This window comes from Triturus cristatus, chromosome 7 (genome assembly GCF_964204655.1).
Source record: "Triturus cristatus chromosome 7, aTriCri1.1, whole genome shotgun sequence".
In the NCBI taxonomy this organism is placed as follows: Eukaryota; Metazoa; Chordata; class Amphibia; order Caudata; family Salamandridae; genus Triturus; species Triturus cristatus.
The window spans coordinates 1,567,086,516-1,567,106,001 of NC_140590.1; the positions used below are offsets into that span (position 1 = coordinate 1,567,086,516).

The window sequence follows — 19,486 nt, forward strand, 5'->3', positions numbered from 1 at the left end:
GAAACCGTTGGGGTCCAAGATAGGGGACATAACTGATCATAAAAATCCATATTTCCACATAGGTCCTGAAGAAGATTGGATGTAATTGAACAAGATGAGTCATTAAAGTGCAGGTTTAGGTCACCGATAATCGTAAAATTCGTGGAGTCCTGCAGTAGAGGGGCAATGAGCTCGGGAAGGGCAGTTGCCCACGAACTGGCGGAGCCAGGCGAACGATAAATGAGCATCCCAGAGAAGGTAAAATTAGGGGATAGCAGAAGTTTAAAATATCCTGCCTCACTATTCGGTATGTCAAAGTCCTCCCATTTACAAGAATATAATCTGTTGAAAATTATGGCGATGCCACCACCCTCTTTACCCACTCTATTTTTTCCGATGTACGTGTAGTTGTCGTGGAGGGCGGATGCAATATCAGGGCCAGAGTGATCTTTAAGCCATGTTTCGGTGAGAAATAAAGCCATTGGTTGGATAGAGATAAGAAGATCAAAGATGTCTCTTTTGTGTTTCACTAGAGACCTACAGTTGAGACTAAGGAATGTAAAAGCTTGTGGGGGTTTAATATGTGTAGACCGGGATTGGGTGGAAGGGAAGTTGCAGGTCGTAGTGTTTGTTAGTGAAGGGAGGGAGAAAAGGGACAGATTGCAAATGGAGCAAGTGATGGGGGCCAGATGACAACTCAGGGGCAGACTGTGTGAACAGTGTGCTGGTCTGAGGCTAAGTAGGGCATCTCTAGAATAGGTGATAGAAGAATCAGGGGACATGGCCCCTGGTCCCGGCCCGTCGCGGACGGGCGCAGACGGGCTTACCTCAGGCGCGCCTTCGGCGCGCAGACGGCGCGCCCGCTGCGCTCGTCCGCTGCGGGTCCTGAAGATACACATTTTTATGTGTGCAGGAGGACGGCTAGGAGGGGCGTGGCCTCTAAGAGGGGCATGGCCAGCGTGCTCGCCGGTGATGGCGTCGGGGTGTTTGGTTTTTTCCTGCTAGTCCCGTGTCAGCGCTAAATCCGCTGCACGGAGAAAGATGGAAGCGTAGTATGGCCCCGAGTGACGTTCAGAGAATAGATCAAGTAAGTAAAAATAACACACACAGTTTTAAAAAATTCACGAGCTAAATGCACTCCCGGCTTTCCGCCTCAGGAGAATGGTGATTATTACATCTTATAATCCTAACTGACTCATGGAACATGGTAGAAATTCGAATTTAGTATGCCTGTACTCAGAATGATAAAATACATCCTTTAGTGAAGTTGGTTTTAACATTCTGTGTTTGAAAATACCACTTTTAGAAAGTAGTTATTTTCTTGCCTAACCATTCAAACCCACCTCTGCTAGGCTGTGTATTCCTTGTCTGGAGTATGAGTGACAGGGCTAGGGAATTCCAGGAGACAGGGTGAGGTAGCCCAGTGGTGAATAGAGAGATCTGCATCTAGATGGGAGGGAGGAGTTGCACCTGGGACCTGAATAGGGCTGTGCCTTCCCTCCACAATGCTGACTCCACCTCCTGTGGTGCGTCTGATGTCTCTGCCCTGCACTCTGAAAGGAAAGAAGGAGTCATGTAAACAAAGTGCTCCAAGACTGACCAGAACTGGTTTGCACTAGGCAAATGCCTCTCTGCCTTCAGAGAACAAAGGAAAACTTAGTATAAATATTGGGACCCAAACCCAAGAACTTTAGATCACTTTGGGAACAAGAAGAAACCTTTACTGAGGAGTGGAACCAGAAGAAACTGAGGAGAGAATATCCCTAAGCTGAAGTGCTGCTTGGGGGATTGGCCTGCAGTGGTTGCCTGACTACCAAAGAAAGGAGAAAGGACTTTGTGTGCATTTTCATTCAACTTGTGTAAGGATCTCCAAGGGCTTGGAATAGAGCTTGCCTCCTGCTGAAGTCTCAGGGACAACAGACTTCAACCACTAGCTCCCCATAGTTCTTTGGAAGTGCCTGCTGCTGTTTTGGGCCTTCTGAGGGACTGCGTGTCGCAAGGAGCTGGAAGCGCGACTCACGCAGAAGCTGAACAAGGGTGTCGCCGCTGTAGCTGTCGCATTGCACCACACCACAAGAAGGGTCCCGCAACACCGAAGAAGCGTATTGCCGTCGCAGCTGCTGCCGTCGCATCACTGAACAAGGGTATCGCCGCTGTAGCTGTCGCATTGCACCGCATCACGAGAAGAGTCTCGCATCGAGGAAGAAGCATGTCACTGTCGCAGCCGCTGCTGTCGCATCGTGGATGTCGCCGCTATAGCTGTCACATTGCACCGCATCAAGAAAAGCGCCTTGCATCCACGGAGAAGCGTGCCGCCGTCGGAGCTGCTGCCGTCGCATCACTGAACAAGAGTGTCGCCGCTGCAGCTGTCACATCGAGCGGAAGCATCTCACATCGTCGGAGAAGAGTGTCGCCGCCAAAGCTGCTGTCGTCGCATCACTGGACAAGGGTGTCGCCGCTGCAGCTGACACATCGGGTCGAGTCTTCTCGCAACATCGGAGAAGCGTGCCGCATCAGGAAGATCTTCAAGTCTTTATTTCTTTGCACCAAACTTTCATCGCATCACCATAGTTGCAACACTTTTGTTGCCCTGTGTGTTGCATATAAAGGTACATTGACTCAAAGTGTCTCATTTAAGATGTAAAAGAGAACTAAGCTAAAACTACCATTTTTAAGTAACAGTATTGTGGATTTTTGTCGTTTATGGTCTTGTGTTAAATCTATATAAAGAATACTTATTTGTTACATAAAACCTGTGTGGTGTCCATCTGTAGTGTTGTCACTTGATTACTGTATGTGTTCACAAATGCTTTACACACTGCCTCTGAGATAAGCCTGTCTGCTCGTGCCAAGCTACCAAGGGGGTGAGCAGGGATTATTTTAGGAGTTTACCCCCTTACCCTGACTAGAGGCAAGGGTCCCTATTTGTCACAAGTAACTACCTGTGCCAACTAGAGACCCCAAATCTAACAAACCTCAGGATAGATTTTTTACCGTTCTTGAACTTCCGCATCAATACAAATAGCAATACGCTTGGAATTCCACCATCCTCCCTCACAAAGTTTAATCGAATCACCTTGAACTTCAGATACCTTTTAAATGTCAGATAACTTAGAATTACCCTTTCCAGAGGAAGTTGCTATGTGTACTCTAACGTACATACCTTCTTTAAACTCTCTAGGTTTTTTTAATCAACTTTTCATTGTGTCTCCGCTCATATGCTAACTGGTAATCTTCCACCTTGCTCCGTACAACTCTCTCATCCACAATTTTTTTACCACATCTCTCCATCCACGCAGGTACAGCTATGGTGCATGGAACTCTTCCCTTCAATAAACAATATGGTGTTTCACCAGTTACCGAATGTGGAGTAGTTCTATAATTCCACAACATTTATTTTACACAACTCCTCCAGCACAAATTACCATGAACAGCCATTTGAATGCACTCACCTAAAACTCGGTTAAAGCGCTCAACTAAGCCATTTTCCCTTGGATGATAAAGGGGTGTTTTAAAATGTTTGATACCCCATCTTTTCAAAAGATCATTGAACTCACCAGAGGTAAATTGGGGACCATTATCAGATAACATTTCTGCAGGACATCCTTCTCTGCGAAACATTTCCTCACAAAAATGTATTATATTGCTCGTCTTAACTTCACGAACAAAGGTAACCTCAGGCCATTTGGAAAAATAATCCATCATCACTAAGGCATACTTTTCTCCCACACCTAACAGATCAAATGGTCCACAAATATCAATGGCCGTTCTTTCCCACACATGCATGGGCCATTTTACGGAATGAATGGGCGACTCTTGCACCACATGAGTTTTATCACTACAGGAGCATGCAATACACTCTTTCACAAATCTTTCTATGTGTCTGTCCATTCCTGGACACCAAAAATCATCTCTAGCTTTCCTTTTCATAGCGGTCATGCCACCATGCCCCTCAGGTAAAAGTTTCATAAGCCTATTCCTCATAATGAGCGGAACTACTAATTTATCACTTCTTCTCAAAATCCCTTTAGCAACCGATAACTCACTCAAAACTTCTTTATATTGCAACAAGTCATCGTGCAAATTCCATCCATTATTATTAGGTACGTTTTTTATCACCTTACTTATGATTTCATCATCTGCTATGGCCTGTTTCCAATCTGATTCCTCAATAGCCTGACAAACCTCATCCAAATTAGCCACAATCCATTCATCTTAATCAGACCTCTCTTCAATGTTCTCCAACTTATCAAAATGTAAACGAGATAAACAATCAGAGTTTGCATTTCTAGTCCCAGGAACATACTTTAAAACAAAATTGAATTCCTGTAAATGATAAATCCACTTAGCTATGTGTGGAGAGGCTCTGCCTGCACCAGCTGTGGAAAATATATCAATAAGGGGTTTGTGGTCAGTATGAAGTTCAAAATTAGTTCCCCAGACAAAAGTACGAAAATGCTGTACTCCCCACCAGCATGCTAAAGCTTCCTTTTCAATTGTAGAATATGTGCCCTCAGCTCCCTTGAGTGTGCGTGAAGCAAAGGCTACCACTCCTTCCTTCCCTGCATGTAATTGCATTAATACAGTACCCAAACCATAACCACTGGCATCAGTTACAATAATGTTTTTATCATTGGGGTTGAAAGGTCTTAACGCTATGGCTTTAGCAACAGCTATTTTGACATTATCAATAGCCCTTTGACATTCATCCGTCCACACATACGTCACATTCTTCTTCATAGAGTTCACGTAAAGGAAAGACACGATTTGAAAATTACAGCTGAATCTCAAATAATATTCTGCCAGCCCTAGAAATGATCTTAACTGGTCTTTATCTTGAGGAATGGGAGCTCTCTCTAAGTCTTCTACCAGTTTGAGTTTGGGTTTGATCCCATCTTCCGATAGGGTATGACCGAAATAATCTACTTGAGATTGTCAGAATTTGCAGTTTTGTAAACTTATCGTTAGGCCAGCTTCCTCTAACCTGCCAAGTACAGTTCTTAAGGTCTTATCATGTTGACAATTGTTCTCACCCCACACCAAAACATTGCCTTGGAAGACTAACACATTGGGAACATCCTTCAAAACTCCTTGCATCACCCTTTGGAAAACTGCAGAAGCAGATGCCAGTCCAAATGGCATTCGAATGAATTGGTATGCACCTTCAGGAGTTATGAAAGATGTCAAATGTCTAGATTCCGGTTGTAACAAAACTTGATGGTACGCACTTGATAAATCCAAGGTTGAGAACACTTTCCCATTGTCCAAAGTGGCAAGCATTTAAGTAATGTGTGGTAACGGATGACGATCAATCCATATACATTCATTTAAATCTCTCAAGTCCACACACATGCGAATATTGCCATCAGGTTTGTGTGCGATTACAATGGGACTTAACCAATCAGATGCTTCTATTGGTTCTATTATTCCTTCCTTACATAACTTGTTCAATTCCTTCTTAAGAGGTTCTCTTAAGGTCAAAGGAACGTTCTGAACCTTATGTACTTTTGGAATAGAACCGTCTCTAAGAATTATGCGATGTCTAAATTTCTTCAAACAGCCTAACTCTTTTTTGAACAGACTGGGAAAACTAGATATCCATTCATCTATACATTGTGGTTCTGTCATCAACATCAAGGATGGTTAGGAACCAATACAATTTTTAAAGCCTTTTGATCTAACCACCCTAATAATGACTTACCTTTTTCTACAACATATATTTTGGCAGAGGCCTCTCTATTGTGAAACATAATCTTTGCGATAAAATAACCAAGTGCGGGCAATTTTTGGCCACAATATCCTACAGGATTTACATCAGCTGTTTGTAATTCTTTGGAACCCAAATCCAACCACACCTGCCTATCAATTATGGTGATAGGTGAACATGAGTCAGCCCACATAGGTAATTTTACGTTGTCAATACTAATAATGCATTTGGGTAGACAGTATACGTTTTTAAGTTTTTCCTTGCTCTCATTTACTCATCGACCACTAGAACTTCTATGTCACTTTCACTTCCCGAATTCACTACAGAGTTATCATTAATAACATTTACCATTTGTTTAGTACAAGTAGTATCACTGGCCTTGCAAACCCTAGAGAAATTACCTATCTTTTTACATTCGTAACATCTCCTTTTTAGACCAGGACAATGAGTATCATCAGCAGTGTGCCTATTGCTCCCACATCTATAACATGACCTCTTGATATTTTGAATTTGTTTCTTGTCAGTGTTTGTTATCTTCTTGCTGCATAGTTTTCTTGTGGCTGATTACATTGCATATCTTGGTTGAATTAGCCTCCACATTAGACTCTGTTTTAGATAATTCTTTCACATACTGCGACGTGTTCTCAATCCGTTTTGCAATTTCTAAAGATTTTTCCAATGTGGGATCCTTTAAATCCAGCAATTTTTCCTTAATTTTTGAGTTGTTAGTAGCATTTATCAATTGATCTTTAATTATCTCATCTCTGACATCCCTGAATTTACATGTTATAGATAGTCTTCTTAACACAGCTACATACTGTTCAATCTTTTCCCCTTGTAATTGTTTACGGGGAAAAAAATTGTGTCTTTCTACCACTATTCTCAGTTAGTTTCCATAGTTTTCAGCAAGTGCTGCAAGAGCTAGCTCACAGACATCCTCCACTTCTTCTGCTGCATCCTCTCTCGTACTCCTCACATTTATGACAGGTTTGGGAAGGGTTTTTAGGACTTTCCTTCCTTCTACACATAGGCTCAGTTTCAATATTGCTAATTTCTGCTAGAAACATACACTTCTCTACCAATTGCTTCCAAATAGGTCGGGAAAGCATCAAGCCAATCTTCCCAATCCATGCATGTAGGACCAGGTTCCTCCAAAAATACAGGAGGTGGAAGTACCAGTTTCGAGTGAGGCAAAACTTAAATGAGGTAAATATTACTTAAAGAAGTCTTTAGAAAGTGTGAAAAATAAAAACGCACATCAATTGGTAAAGGGCATCAAATTTCAAATATCGTGCAAATAATAAATTCGGAATACAAACAGCCACAAAAAAAAAGTCTCACCCTATGCCACCAAGCTGAAGCTCATAAACCGCACCGCAGTGTTAATCAACAAAAGTTTACAGGTGAAAACTGCATATGCGGAGAAATTACCGATGCTGGCACGCAAATACTGACATACTTCCTCCGAAATGCCAGTGTGCAAAGCGTGATCTCGCCCAATGAGATTCACGAGCAAGTGGTCAGCGTAACGGGAACACAGGAACACTTTACTCTTCCAAAATGGCGGCACATTGAACGTCGTGCGTAGCACGTCACACGTTGCACATAGTACGCTACTCCGCCGTCACACAGAATACAGTCACAATTGGAGCTCCGGTGTATCCATCAAGATGACGACAACGGCTCACACATTCATCACTCGCGCCATGGTGATGATTTGAAATGGCGCGGGTGCACACAGAGACTCCAAAGAAAACTGCCAAACACCGAAATGTACGTTTTTACGCTACTTACATGCGGTCTTCGAAGAAATGTAATTCCAAAATACTTTTATGCACACGCTGCTAGGGGTCTTCAGGGTATCCAAAGCGGCGTTGAAACAAATTTGCCTCGATGAAATACCCAATTAAAAGTCAAACATGCTAAAAATGTTGCCGTTCTCCTCTTCTGCTTCATAAGGCGAATCCCATCCTCGTCGCTATTTTTAACGGGGGTAAACAGCAGAGTTCTTCAATGAAAGGCTTTATTAAGCATAGGAAGAGTAAAATCCAGTCACAGAGCCAGCTGTTGCTAAGATCCGGTTACCAAAGCAATGGAACATAACATGTCATGTTAACATGTTAATAGGACATAACACTTTCTATGTGATGTAAGATCTGTAAAGCACTCTGATACCCTTTCAGGGTCTAGTCCGCACTATATAAAACTTTTAAAATAAATAAACAAAAGGTATTTAAACTTATTAATATCTGCAACCACTGTACTTTGGCAGAATTATGCAAAACTTCATGAACCTACCGCAGTACATGCCGAAGACAAGTCATTATCTAAATGGATAATGACTGCCAATGCAAAAGTTTAAGCCAGCCATGTTATTTTAAGGCCCTTTTGCCTGGGCGTTGCCTTAGGGCCTCAGATATTGGCAGGTATTACATTTTATATTTGTTCCCAAATTCTTACCACTTTAGTAAAGTGGTAATAGATAGAGAATTATTTTTTTTTAATAAACAGTTTTTATATATTTTTTAAATATGTTACTGAGTACCACGTTTCTACCTAGGAAGTATTGTGGCATTTAAAAAAAACAAAAAAAATCTTTAAAAATGAAAAACACTGTACTACACTATATTTCAGAAATATAGTGTAGTACAGTGTATTTACAATTTTTAACATATTTAATTCTGTAAAACAAAAGGGTACGGAGTACCACGAAAATACCCAAAAAATGCAACGCAAATACCATGCAACTTAAAAAACATTTAAAAAATGAAACATTTCCTAAAAAATGCTTTACCTACTAGGTACCTGTGTAGTACTGCGTATACCTATCGAAAACTATGTAAGAAAATATATAAATACATTTCCCTACCCATTGCCACTTTAATAAAGTGGCAATAGGTAGGGAACTACAATAAAACCTACTACTATCTAAGGCCCTAATACAGAACACAGCCAAAGTGTAGTAAAAAAAATATGGCTGCTTTCCATTTTTTTAAAAGCCAATTATATACTGGCTTGTCCTCGCCATGTACCACGATATACCACAAATTTATTGCGGTATACCATGGCCCAAAATATAACTAAGGCCTATCTGTTTCATTATATTGTGGTACCCTTGTTCCACGTATGGTGTTGCATGGGCAACACAATACTTAAGTCAGATTTACAAAGCAACACAAGGCACCATGCCTGGCCCTGTGTTGATTGGTAGAGTTGGCGAAAAGCAGGGCAGCGCAATTTGCTGTTTTGCCTTACTCGGAGCAACTCAATCTACCTTGCTGCTAAATTTCACATACATCCCAGGGACCACTGCCTGCCCTTAAAAAAAAAAAAAAGTTTCATTTTTAAGGAAACGGGCTGCATTTAAAAATAAAAAAGCTGCTTTATTAAGAAGCAGACCCAGACATGGTGGTCTGCTGAGTTCAGCAGGCCACCATCCCTGGGAGGGCTGGCATTCACAATTTATTTATTTATTTAGGAGTTTTATATAGCGCTTACAAGACCTGAGGGTATCAGAGCGCTTTACAACATAAATGAATAGAAAAACAAACAAAAACAGTACAGCAAGTATCAATTGTGATTTGGTGGCCAAAAAGATATAAGTCATTGGCCAGATACAAAGAGATGGCGGTTGAGGAGAAGTTCTTTTAGTTGTCTCTTGAAGATCGTGAAGGAGGGATTAGTCCTGATGTGGGTAGGGAGAGAGTTCCAGATTTTTGGGGCATTCCCAGAGAAAGAGCGGGAGAGGGCTTTTTGTTTGTGTCTCTTTGGGGGGATTAGGAGGAGCGAGTTAGAGCTTCTTGGGTTTCTTGATTGTCCAGCTTTTGTGAGTTTGGCAGCTAGGTAGTCCGGTTTGCCTGTGTGCAGGGCTTTATGGGTGAGACAGGCAGTTTTGAAGGCACAGCGTGCTTCGATGGGTAGCCATTTTAGGGCCTGTAATGCAGGGGTGATGTGGTCGTGTTTCTTGGTACCTGAGACCATTCTTGCTGCTGCGTTTAGGGTGGCTCTCAGGGGGGCTGTATGTGTTTTTGCTGTCCCAGTTAGTGTGGCATTGCCATAGTCAAGTCTGGACAGAACTAGGGATTGGGTTGCAGTTTTTAGGTCATTGGGGGGTATGAAAGGTTTGATTTTGTTGAGGAGTTTTAGGTTGTATAGGGCACCTTTTTTCTGTGGATATGATGTGCGAGCTCATGTTGAGGCTTGAGACTAGAGAGATCCCTAGTGATTTGACTGTGTTTGGAGTGAGTTTGCAGTTTAGGGAGTCAAGGTTGTTTATCCATTCTTGGATCTGAGGGGGTTGTTCGTGATTGGAGAAGACAAGGATTTCGTTTTTTTCTTTGTTGAGTTTGAGGTGATTAATAGCTAGCCAATGTTCTACTTTTGAAAGGGTGGAGTTGAGGCAGAGGATGTCATTGAGGGAGGAGATCTCGAGGTAGAGTTGGGTGTCATCAGCATAGAGGTGGTAGCCGATGCTAGCTTGTTTTAGAATGGCAGTGAGCGGTTCCATGTAAATGCTGAAGAGTGTGGGGGAGAGGACTGAGCATTGAGGGACACCTCGAGTTGAGGGGGAGGTGTCGGACATTGAGTTTTTGATTTTTATGAGTTGGGAGCGGTTATGTAGAAATGAGGAGAACCATTTTAGGACAATGCCATCTGCTCTGACACATTTTTGTAGGGCGTCTAAGAGAAGTTTGTGATCAACCGTGTCAAAAGCAGCTGAAAGGTCGAGGAGGACAAGTAGGCAGCATCTGTTGGAGTCAAGGGAGTTGTGAATGTCGTCCGTAATGCTCAGTATAGCGGTTTCTGTGCTGCATCCCTTCCTAAACCCGGATTGGTGTGAGTCAAGTAGGTTGTTAGATTCCAGGTGTTGGTTCAGTTGGGCGAGAACACATTTCTCCAGGATTTTGGCTAGGACAGGAAGGTTGGTGATGGGCCTAAAGTTTTTGAGGTCATTTGGGTCAGCATCTGTTTTTTTTAGAAGGGGGGTGACTTGGCCTTGTTTGAGGCAGTCGGGCATCAGTCTGTTGTTTAGTGAGCTGCTGATAATCTTAGTCCAGAGAGGGGTTAGGGTGAGGTTGGGGTTCTTAGCTAAGGAGGAGGGCAGAGGGTCTGCGTAATGGTTGGAGGGTTTGGAGTTGGCAATCACATTGGAGATGTCCTCTTCGGAGAGAGGATTGAAGTCTTTCCACCGCTTGGGAGGGGATGGGGGACTAGGGTGAGGGGTGATTTTGGGAGTCGACAGAGGAGCGGTCTCGGCTTCAGGGAGCATGTTCTGAGCTGGAGAAGGGTGAGGTTCCATAAGGGGGAGGATTTGCCGTGTTGGGATTGAGGGTGGTGGTCTAGGTAGAGCTCAATACTGGAGATTTTGTCATCGAAGAATTTGGCCAGGTTGTCACACTGGAGTTTGGAGCAAGGGGGTTAGCTTTGGTGGGCTTGGAGGTCTGTTTCTGGATGATGTTGGAAAGTTCTTTGGGGTGGTTTTTGGCTTTGTCTAGTGCGTTCCGGAAGAAGGAGGCTTTCTCCTTGATTATGTGTTTTTTGTAGTTGCTGCGTTCTTTCCTGAGTTAGGAGAGGTTGATTGTGGATGGGTTCCATCTCCAGAGTCTCTCTGCGGCTCTTACTCTTCTTCGTTCGGAGTTGAGGTCATTATTGAACCAAGGTCGGGAGGGGATGTCTCTGACTCTTTTTGTTTATAGGGGGGGCTAGTTGGTCGAGGGCAGTTGTCATTGTCGTGTTGTACAGTGTAGTGAGCTCAACCGTGTTGAGGTTGTCTGTACAGATTGGGAGCGGTGATGTTATGGTATCTTGAAGGGCAGGGAGGGGGATGTCATGGAAGTTTCTAGTCTGGTGGTGGGTGATTTGGGTTTTGATTGGTGGTGCTACTGTTTGATTGATGTTGAATAAAATGATGTGGTGGTCTGACCAGTCGATCGGGAGAATGTTGTTTATGTCATGGTGTCACTTTTGGCTATGATAGCATCTAAGGTAGAGCCTTTGTTGTGTGTTTGACCCTTGCAGCGTTGGGTGAGATCGTTTGTGAGAAGGAGTTCATTTAGGGACTGTATAACAGTTTCATTTACATTGTTCCAGGGGAGGTTGAAGTCACCCAGGATGATGTTGTCGGAGTTTGATAGGGAGCATTGGGTTAGTAGGTCCGAGATTTGATCACTGAAAGCAGGAGAATTGCCTGGGGGGTGGTAGATGAGATGGCATTTTGTTACTTTGTTGTTTGGATGTGTTATGTTGGTGTTGAGGTATTCGAAGGTTGGGAAGGAGTGAGTTTTGAGTTCAGCTATATTGATGTTGTTCTTATGGATGACGGCAATGCCGCTGCCGCGTTGGTCTATTCTGTCTTTTTTGATGATTGAGAAGCCAGGGGGGACTAGGAGGTCAAGGAGCAGGTATTATGTTTCATTGAGCCAGTTTCGGTGAGGAATGCGATGTCAGTGTTGTTACTCAGTATGGCATCAGCCAGCTCTATTGCTTGCTTAGCTGCGGATCTGCAGTGTACGAGCATGCAGTTTACCATGTCGCTGTTGGAGTGGGTTTGGGAGGGGGGTGGAGCTTGGGGGATGCTTGTGCATTGGGAGGGATGTTTTGTGGGCCGAGGTTGGTTGTTTTCTCTATCTATTCCGGTGATTACTTGGATGTTGGAGGGGGGGGTGGGTTTCTCTGGGGTCATAGGTTTTAACGAGTGTTATTGCCTCTCTCAGAGACATATCCAGGATCGTTTTTTTTGGTCTGAGGGATTGGGTGTTGCGAGGGGAGGAGCGCCAGCTGGGCGTCTGGAGATTAGGCTGTTGAGGTGGCTCACAGGTGTTTAAGAGGGAGGGGGTATAAGGTGTTTGGTGGGGAAGGAGGGCGCATGGTGTTGAGGAGGATTTTGTTGATGGCCCGGGTGATGTTGAGTTGGCTGTGTAGCAGGGACAGGTTATCAGTGATGGTTGAGAGGTGGGTCAGGGTCATAGGTAGGAGGGAGTGGAGTTGGGTTTCTATGCATGAGAGGCGCTCAGTTATTACCTCCATTGTCGCCGGGGAGTGGGGAGGAGTGGGTTTGGGTGGCATATCCGATTGAGGTCGGGTGTAGGTTAGGCGGGTGCTCGAGTTAGTGATAGTAGGGGGTTTAGGGAGGATTATTTGAGAGGGCTCAGGGGGGAGGGGCAGGGGGATGGTTCTTGGGGCGGGAGGTGTGGTGGGGGGTGGGAGTAGGGGGTAGAGGGCAGTCTGGGCTGGGGGAGGGTGGAAAGTCTGTGGAGTTAGGTAGTTGAGGGCTTGGGGTAGAATTTGAGTCTGGTCTTTCTTGGGTTGAGGTCTGGGGGTCGAGGTCAGGATGGATAGGGCAGTTAGGTGGGGTCAGGATGGAGTTTCGCAGCTTGGGGAAGGTGAGTTCAAATTGGTGTAGGTTGAAGTCGTTGGTTGGACCATGACTTTGCCATTTCTGTATAGTGTTATGGTGGCGTTAATTGTGAGTGGGGATGTTGGTGGTTTTGGTAACTTGCAGGTGGTTAGGTAGGTTAATTCTCCATTTGGCTTGGTGGGCAGTGTAGAAGATAAGGTCTGTTTTAGTCTTGCCATTGGAGGAGTTGTAGTAGAGGTCGGCTATGAGTGTTTCAGGGTGTTGCTTGAGTAGATTATGTTTGCAGATTTAAGTGGCGTTAGCTGAGAGGTTGGGTGGGTAGTTGATGTAGAAGGAGTGGGGGCCGTGGGGTTTCAGGTTGGAGGGAGGTCGTGGGGTGGGGGTTGATGGGGTGGTCTGGAGGGGATGGGCTCGCAAAATGCGAGAGGCTATTTCAAATGAATGAGCCTCACAATTTGCGACCCCATTGGGAATCGCAGAACAGTGTAAACACACTGTTGTACATTTCATTTAGCGCCTCGCAATTTGCGACTCGCAATGTGTCGCAATATGCGACGCACTAAATGAAAGGGTCGTACATCTGGCCCCTGGTTCCTAAGGCAGGGAAAATATACTCAAATGTACAAAAATCCTAGGCAAATCTACATTCATGAGATGTAAAATCCATCATAATAAGACTTAGGGCACAATGTGCAATGACCAGAGAAACAATTAATATCAAATTTGATACATTTATTATTCAAAATATATGTAATATTTCATAGATATTTTGAAAATAGTTTGTATATCATCTAAAAAAAATCATTAGCATTTCAATGTAATACTATTATAACCAGACAGTCTCTCATACCCTCTCATCCTTCCACAGCATACATCTAATTTAGAAAAAATGAGAGAAAAAAGACAAAACTAGTTCAATAATAGTAGTAAATACAAATAATCTGCATGGAACACAGAGACAATTTGCTATAACCTTCCTTTTATATTATTTGACACGGTAGCTCCTATATAGGTGCCGATTACTATCCTGTAAAAAATTGCCCCGTACGACTCGTATCCGGTCTTTTTCCCGTACGAATCGTACAAGTGCCGTACTAACTGCCAATCACGATTCGCATGGGAAAAAGGCCATACGAACCGCATTGGGAATTATTCCCCACACGTCCTCGGGTCGGAAAATGTGTGTGACACGTCCTCGGACGATATACCGTACAAATCTGAAAAGTGAAGTCCGACCGCGGAATCACGATCCATCCCGTGCGTCCGAAGTTACAACCGTATGGAAAAAACACCGTCCGCACCGAACTCCCATAGCAACCGTGGAGACATGTGCCCGCATACGCGCCCAACACCCCCCCAGCCCTCCTATGTATGAGTCGAATCCCCACCCGTGTATGTACGACCCGTACCCCCACCCGCGTACATATGGAGCGTACCCCCACCCCAACCGTGTATGTACGACCCATACCCTCACCCGCGTACGTATGGAGCGTACCCCCACCCCAACCGTGTATGTACAACCCGTACCCTCACCCGCGTACGTATGGAGCGTACCCCCACCCCAACCGTGTATGTACGACGCGTACCCCCACCCGCGTACGCATGGAGCGTACCCCCACCCCAACCGTGTATGTACGGCCCATACCCTCACCCCAACTGTGCATGTACGACGCGTACCCTCACCCGCATACGTATGGAGTGTACCCCCACCCCAACCGTGTATGTACGATGCGTACCCCCACCCGCGTACGCATGGAGCGTACCCCCACCCCAACAGTGTACGTACGGACCGTACCACCACCCCGAATGTATGGAGTGTACCCCCACCCCAACAGTGTATGTACGGACCGCACCCCCACCCCGTATGTATGGAGCGTACCCCCACCCCAACTGTGTATGTACAACGCGTACCCCCACCCCAACAGTGTATGTACGGCCCGCACCCTCACCCCAACCGTGCATGTACGACGTGTACCCTCACCCGCGTACGTATGGAGCGTACCCCCACCCCAACCATGTATGTATGACCCGTACCCTCACCCGCGTACGTATGGAGCGTACCCCCGTCCCAAACGTGTATGTACGACGCGTACCCCCACCCGCGTACGCATGGAGCGTACCCCCACCCCAACAGTGTACGTATGGACCGTACCCCCCCCGTATGTATGGAGCGTACCCCCACCCCAACAGTGTACGTACGGACCGTACCCCCACCCCCGTATGTATGGAGCGTACCCCCACCCCAACATTCTAAGTACGGAGCGCACCCCAGGCCCCAACACCAACACCTTCACACAACATCGCGCATGTACGAGTCGTACCAAGCCAGACACCAGGACAGCAGTGTACAACAAAATTCCCGAAGTACACACCGTACACACGTTAAAAACGCACGTACGCCACCAGGACAAAGCAAAACAACACAAGAATACACCATTCGAATGGCACAAAGCCACTAAACATGTCCAACAAGCACAAAAACAACACATTCCCTGACCTGCAACTGCCAAAATCCAAAACAGAGGCCCAAAACACAACCACTCCTTATAACACACCCACCCAAAGTTCAAACACAGCCACACCCACCAATGGACCAATAAAAAGGGCCCACACACACAACCCATGAGCCTTTGCAACAGACTCACTGCTGCCAGACCCCACAGACAACCTACAGCACCAGACTTGAACCATTAATATACCTTACGCTTGCACACCTTCACACACACACCTTCACAAACACCCCCTCATCACATTCACACACACACACAAACAACCACATCCACACACCCACAACCATTAACACCCACACCCCCCACAACCATCCACACCCACACCCCTCACCATGCCCACTAACAAGAATCCAAAGTTCACTAGCCAAGAGTTGGAGGTCCTTGTCGATGAAATCCTCAGAGTCGAGCCACACCTCTTTGGAACATTGGTCAGACAGACCAGCATCTCCGACAAAACAGCCATGTGGCGGACGATCGTGGATGCTGTGAATGCTGTTGCGGCCACCAGACGGACCAGGCAGGAATGCCAATCCAGGTGGTATGATCTGCGGAGGAGGGTATGTATAATTATTTGTAGAGCGCACTGTAACCCTACGGGCATCCTGGCGCTATAGACATGATGCAGGGCAGAAACAGAGTAGGGGGAGCAAGGAGAAAATTAGACTCTGGGAAAAAGCCAGGTCTTGAGCCGTCCACGGAAAAGAGTCAGATCCTGAACCTGTCGTAGCTCTGAGGGAAGACCATTCCAGAGTCGAGCAGCCGCGGAGCTAAAAGCTCTGCCTCCCAAAGTGGCTCTCTTTGTCTTAGGAATCAAGGCCTGCCTAGCTGAGGAAGAGCGCAAAGTGCGCGAGGGGACATACCATCTAAAACGACTTTGTAATGGTACAGGGCCAAGGCCATGAAGAGCTTTGAAGGCTACACACAGGGATTTAAACATAATCCTCTGTTGCACAGGCAGCCAGTGAAGCTCAGCCAGAGCCTTGGTGCTGGAAAAATAGCGCGGTCTTTGAAGGGCTAGTTTTGCGGCAGCTGCCTGGATGCGTTGAAGCCTCCGGATCAGATAAGCCGGGGACGCAAGCAACAAGGCGTTACAATAGTCCAGACGACTAAGAATGGTGCAACGAACTACTGTGCCTCGCACATGAGGGGGCAGAAGAGGTAAGATCCTGCGGAGACCTCTCATGATCATGTAACAGTTTGAGACCACCTTGTTAACATGTGACTCGAGACTTAGCTTCTCATTGAAACAGACCCCCAGATTACGTACAGTCTTTACAGGAACCAGGGGGGTGTCCAAAGGAAGAGGCCAAAAATTGAGAGGCAGGGGTGACGATACCCTGCCCACTGAACAATGTAAGATCTCAGTTTTGGCACCGTTAAATTGCAGATCATTGTTTTTCAGCCAAGTCGTCATTTCCAGCATGCAGTTATGGAAGGTGGGTAGAGAATCCGCCTGATCACCTTCCAGGGAAATGATTAATTGTGTGTCGTCGGCATAATTAACAGCCGTAATGTTGCAAGATTTAATGATTTGTACCAGAGGTCGCATGTAAACATTAAACAGTATCGGGCTGATAGAAGAGCCCTGTGGGACACCCTGTTTGTTAGGCAAAAATTCTGACTGATATGGAGGCAGAAAGACCGCCTGCCGTCTGTCCGACAGATAGGACCAAAGCCATTTTAGGGCCAAGCCAGTGATCCCCATCTCTTCGAGCCGATGTAAGAGAATCTTATGGCTAACAGTATCAAATGCAGCGGATAAGTCAAGTAAAATCAACGTTGCAGATTGTCCCTTATCCGCTCGCATTCGCAGGTCATCCAGGGCAGTGATCAAGGCAGTCTCAGTGCCATGCCCTGGACGGAAACCAAATTGATTCTCCTCCAAAATACCTTTACTCTCTAAAAACCCAGATAGCTCCTGGCTAACGAGGCGTTCCGCTATCTTGGCTGGGAAAGGCAGCAAAGAGATAGGGCGGTAGTTCCCATAGCAAGTGGGATCCAGGGATGGTTTTTTCAAAAGGGGGGAAACCAGCGCATCCTTCCAGCCGGCCGGGACCTCACCACTAGTTAGTGACTGATTGGTAATCAGGTGGAGGTGCGGAAAAGTTTCTGATCCCAATTCCTTCCATAATTTATGCGGAATAGGGTCAAGAGGAGACCCCGAGCAGACTTTCTTGGCCACATTGGAAAATTCCTCCCAAGAAGGGCACGTCCAATGATCCAACCGAGGCCCTGCTGCTACGTCCACATTTAGACTAGGAATTGAGTGATTCAATGGCTCCACTGTTGATAAGACTACGTCAGCTTTACAGCTAGAAATAGGATCATACTGCAGGCCCTCAAGAATCCCCCTGATTTTATTGTGAAAAAAGGCCGCCAGCCCGTCACACAAATCCTGCGAGGGAGAAATCTTATTGGCCAGACATTCAGGATTATTAAAACCTCTCAGAATGTTGAAGACACACTTAGCACTATTCGGGGAGTTTTGAATGAGGTCAGCAAAATATAGCGCTTTAGCAGATACAATAGCGCACTTATATCTGCCCAGCAGATTCCGCCAAATGATCCTATCACTAGTTAGGTAGTGACAGCGCCATTGCCTCTCTGCATGTTTACACTGAATTTTAAAAGCCCTGAGTTCCTCTGAAAACCAAGGGGCCGAAGGGGTAGCTCTTTTCCTAAGTTGTTTCATTGGGGCGATCTGATTAACCGTATTCTTAATGTAACTGCAGAGCTCCTTGAAGTTAGTGTCAACCGACTGCCCTGGAACAGGGAGAGGAACCGCCTTAAACAGAGAGGTACCGTACGCTCTCCTTCGTAGGGCTTTCCAATCCCTGCTCAGCACACTATCAGCACCTTTGGACAGAGGGGGTTTACCTTTGGAAATTGTCGGGATACTAAAACTGATCAAATAATGATCAGACCAGTCCATAGGGAGGATATTGTCGAGAATCACTACATTCTCGCCCGCAAATATAAGATCAAGGGCATGCCCTGCCGAGTGTGTTGCCTCCAACACATGTTGTACTAGATTGAGATTGGCGCAGGATTGAACAATATTGTTATATGCCGTTTTCATCGTAGCGTTAGGCCAGAGATTGAAATCGCCCAAGATCAGCAGACTATGATGAGTGAGAGCCAAATTGCCAATCACCTCCAGAAATTGCTGCTGTGTCTGTTCGCTCACAGTTCCCGGGGGTCTATAACAAAGTATTCCGGTCAGGACATTGCCAGACTTGTCCTTCAGCGAGAAGCCCAAGGTTTCACACTGCGAGATCTCGTCAATGTCCAAAGGAACAAAATCCCAGATTTCTTTAAAGATAATGCCGGTACCACCACCCCTGCCATTAGATCTGGGTTTATGGAAGGCTTTAAACCCAGTGGGGCAGGCAGCACCAAGTTCCCCATCAAGACCAGGCGACAGCCAAGTTTCCGTCATAAACAGAACATCGCAGCTATGCTCATCGATAAGCATCTGGATTTCTGTTGAGTGCTTGGGGAGAGACCTAACGTTTAAGAGTCCACATTTCAGTCCCTCTTCTTTGTCGGGGCAGCCAGGACTCCCTGGTTCTTGTCCCATTGATAACGCTTCCGGAATCAGGGCACAATTATTCAATTGGAGTAACTGTCCGAGGGTCCGAGCCAAAATGACCGAAGACCACAACCAGGCCAACATCACTGGACGAGGGCCGCCCCGCAGACCGGTACACTACCAGCCCTGGGAGGAGAGGGTGATGGCCATACTGCCGGTGGTGGCAGTCGACGGAGTAGAAGGACTCCGAGAGCCTGGTGAGTACACAAACAACTCACCTCACATGGGGGGAACGTCATCCATAACCAAAATCACAATCATGCACGCAACCACTCCAAGCTATTGCATGACTCACCCACACTCCATAAACACGCACATGCCACTAGCGCCACCATGCCACA

The 19,486-nt window shown here is 45.8% G+C and overlaps 2 long non-coding RNA genes across 2 annotated transcripts in view; one reads left to right on the forward strand and one right to left on the reverse strand.

Moving 5' to 3' along the window:
- The window catches only part of LOC146812393 (uncharacterized), a 69,077-nt gene extending 60,076 nt beyond the window's left edge, over positions 1 to 9,001 (reverse strand). The window contains exon 1 of the long non-coding RNA XR_014966845.1: positions 7,028 to 9,001. This is a non-coding gene — a long non-coding RNA (uncharacterized LOC146812393). The remainder of the gene's footprint in view (positions 1 to 7,027) is intronic.
- LOC146812392 (uncharacterized) overlaps positions 1 to 19,486 on the forward strand; it is a 153,519-nt gene that overhangs the window by 97,986 nt on the left and 36,047 nt on the right. The gene's annotated exons all lie outside the window — the stretch shown is intronic.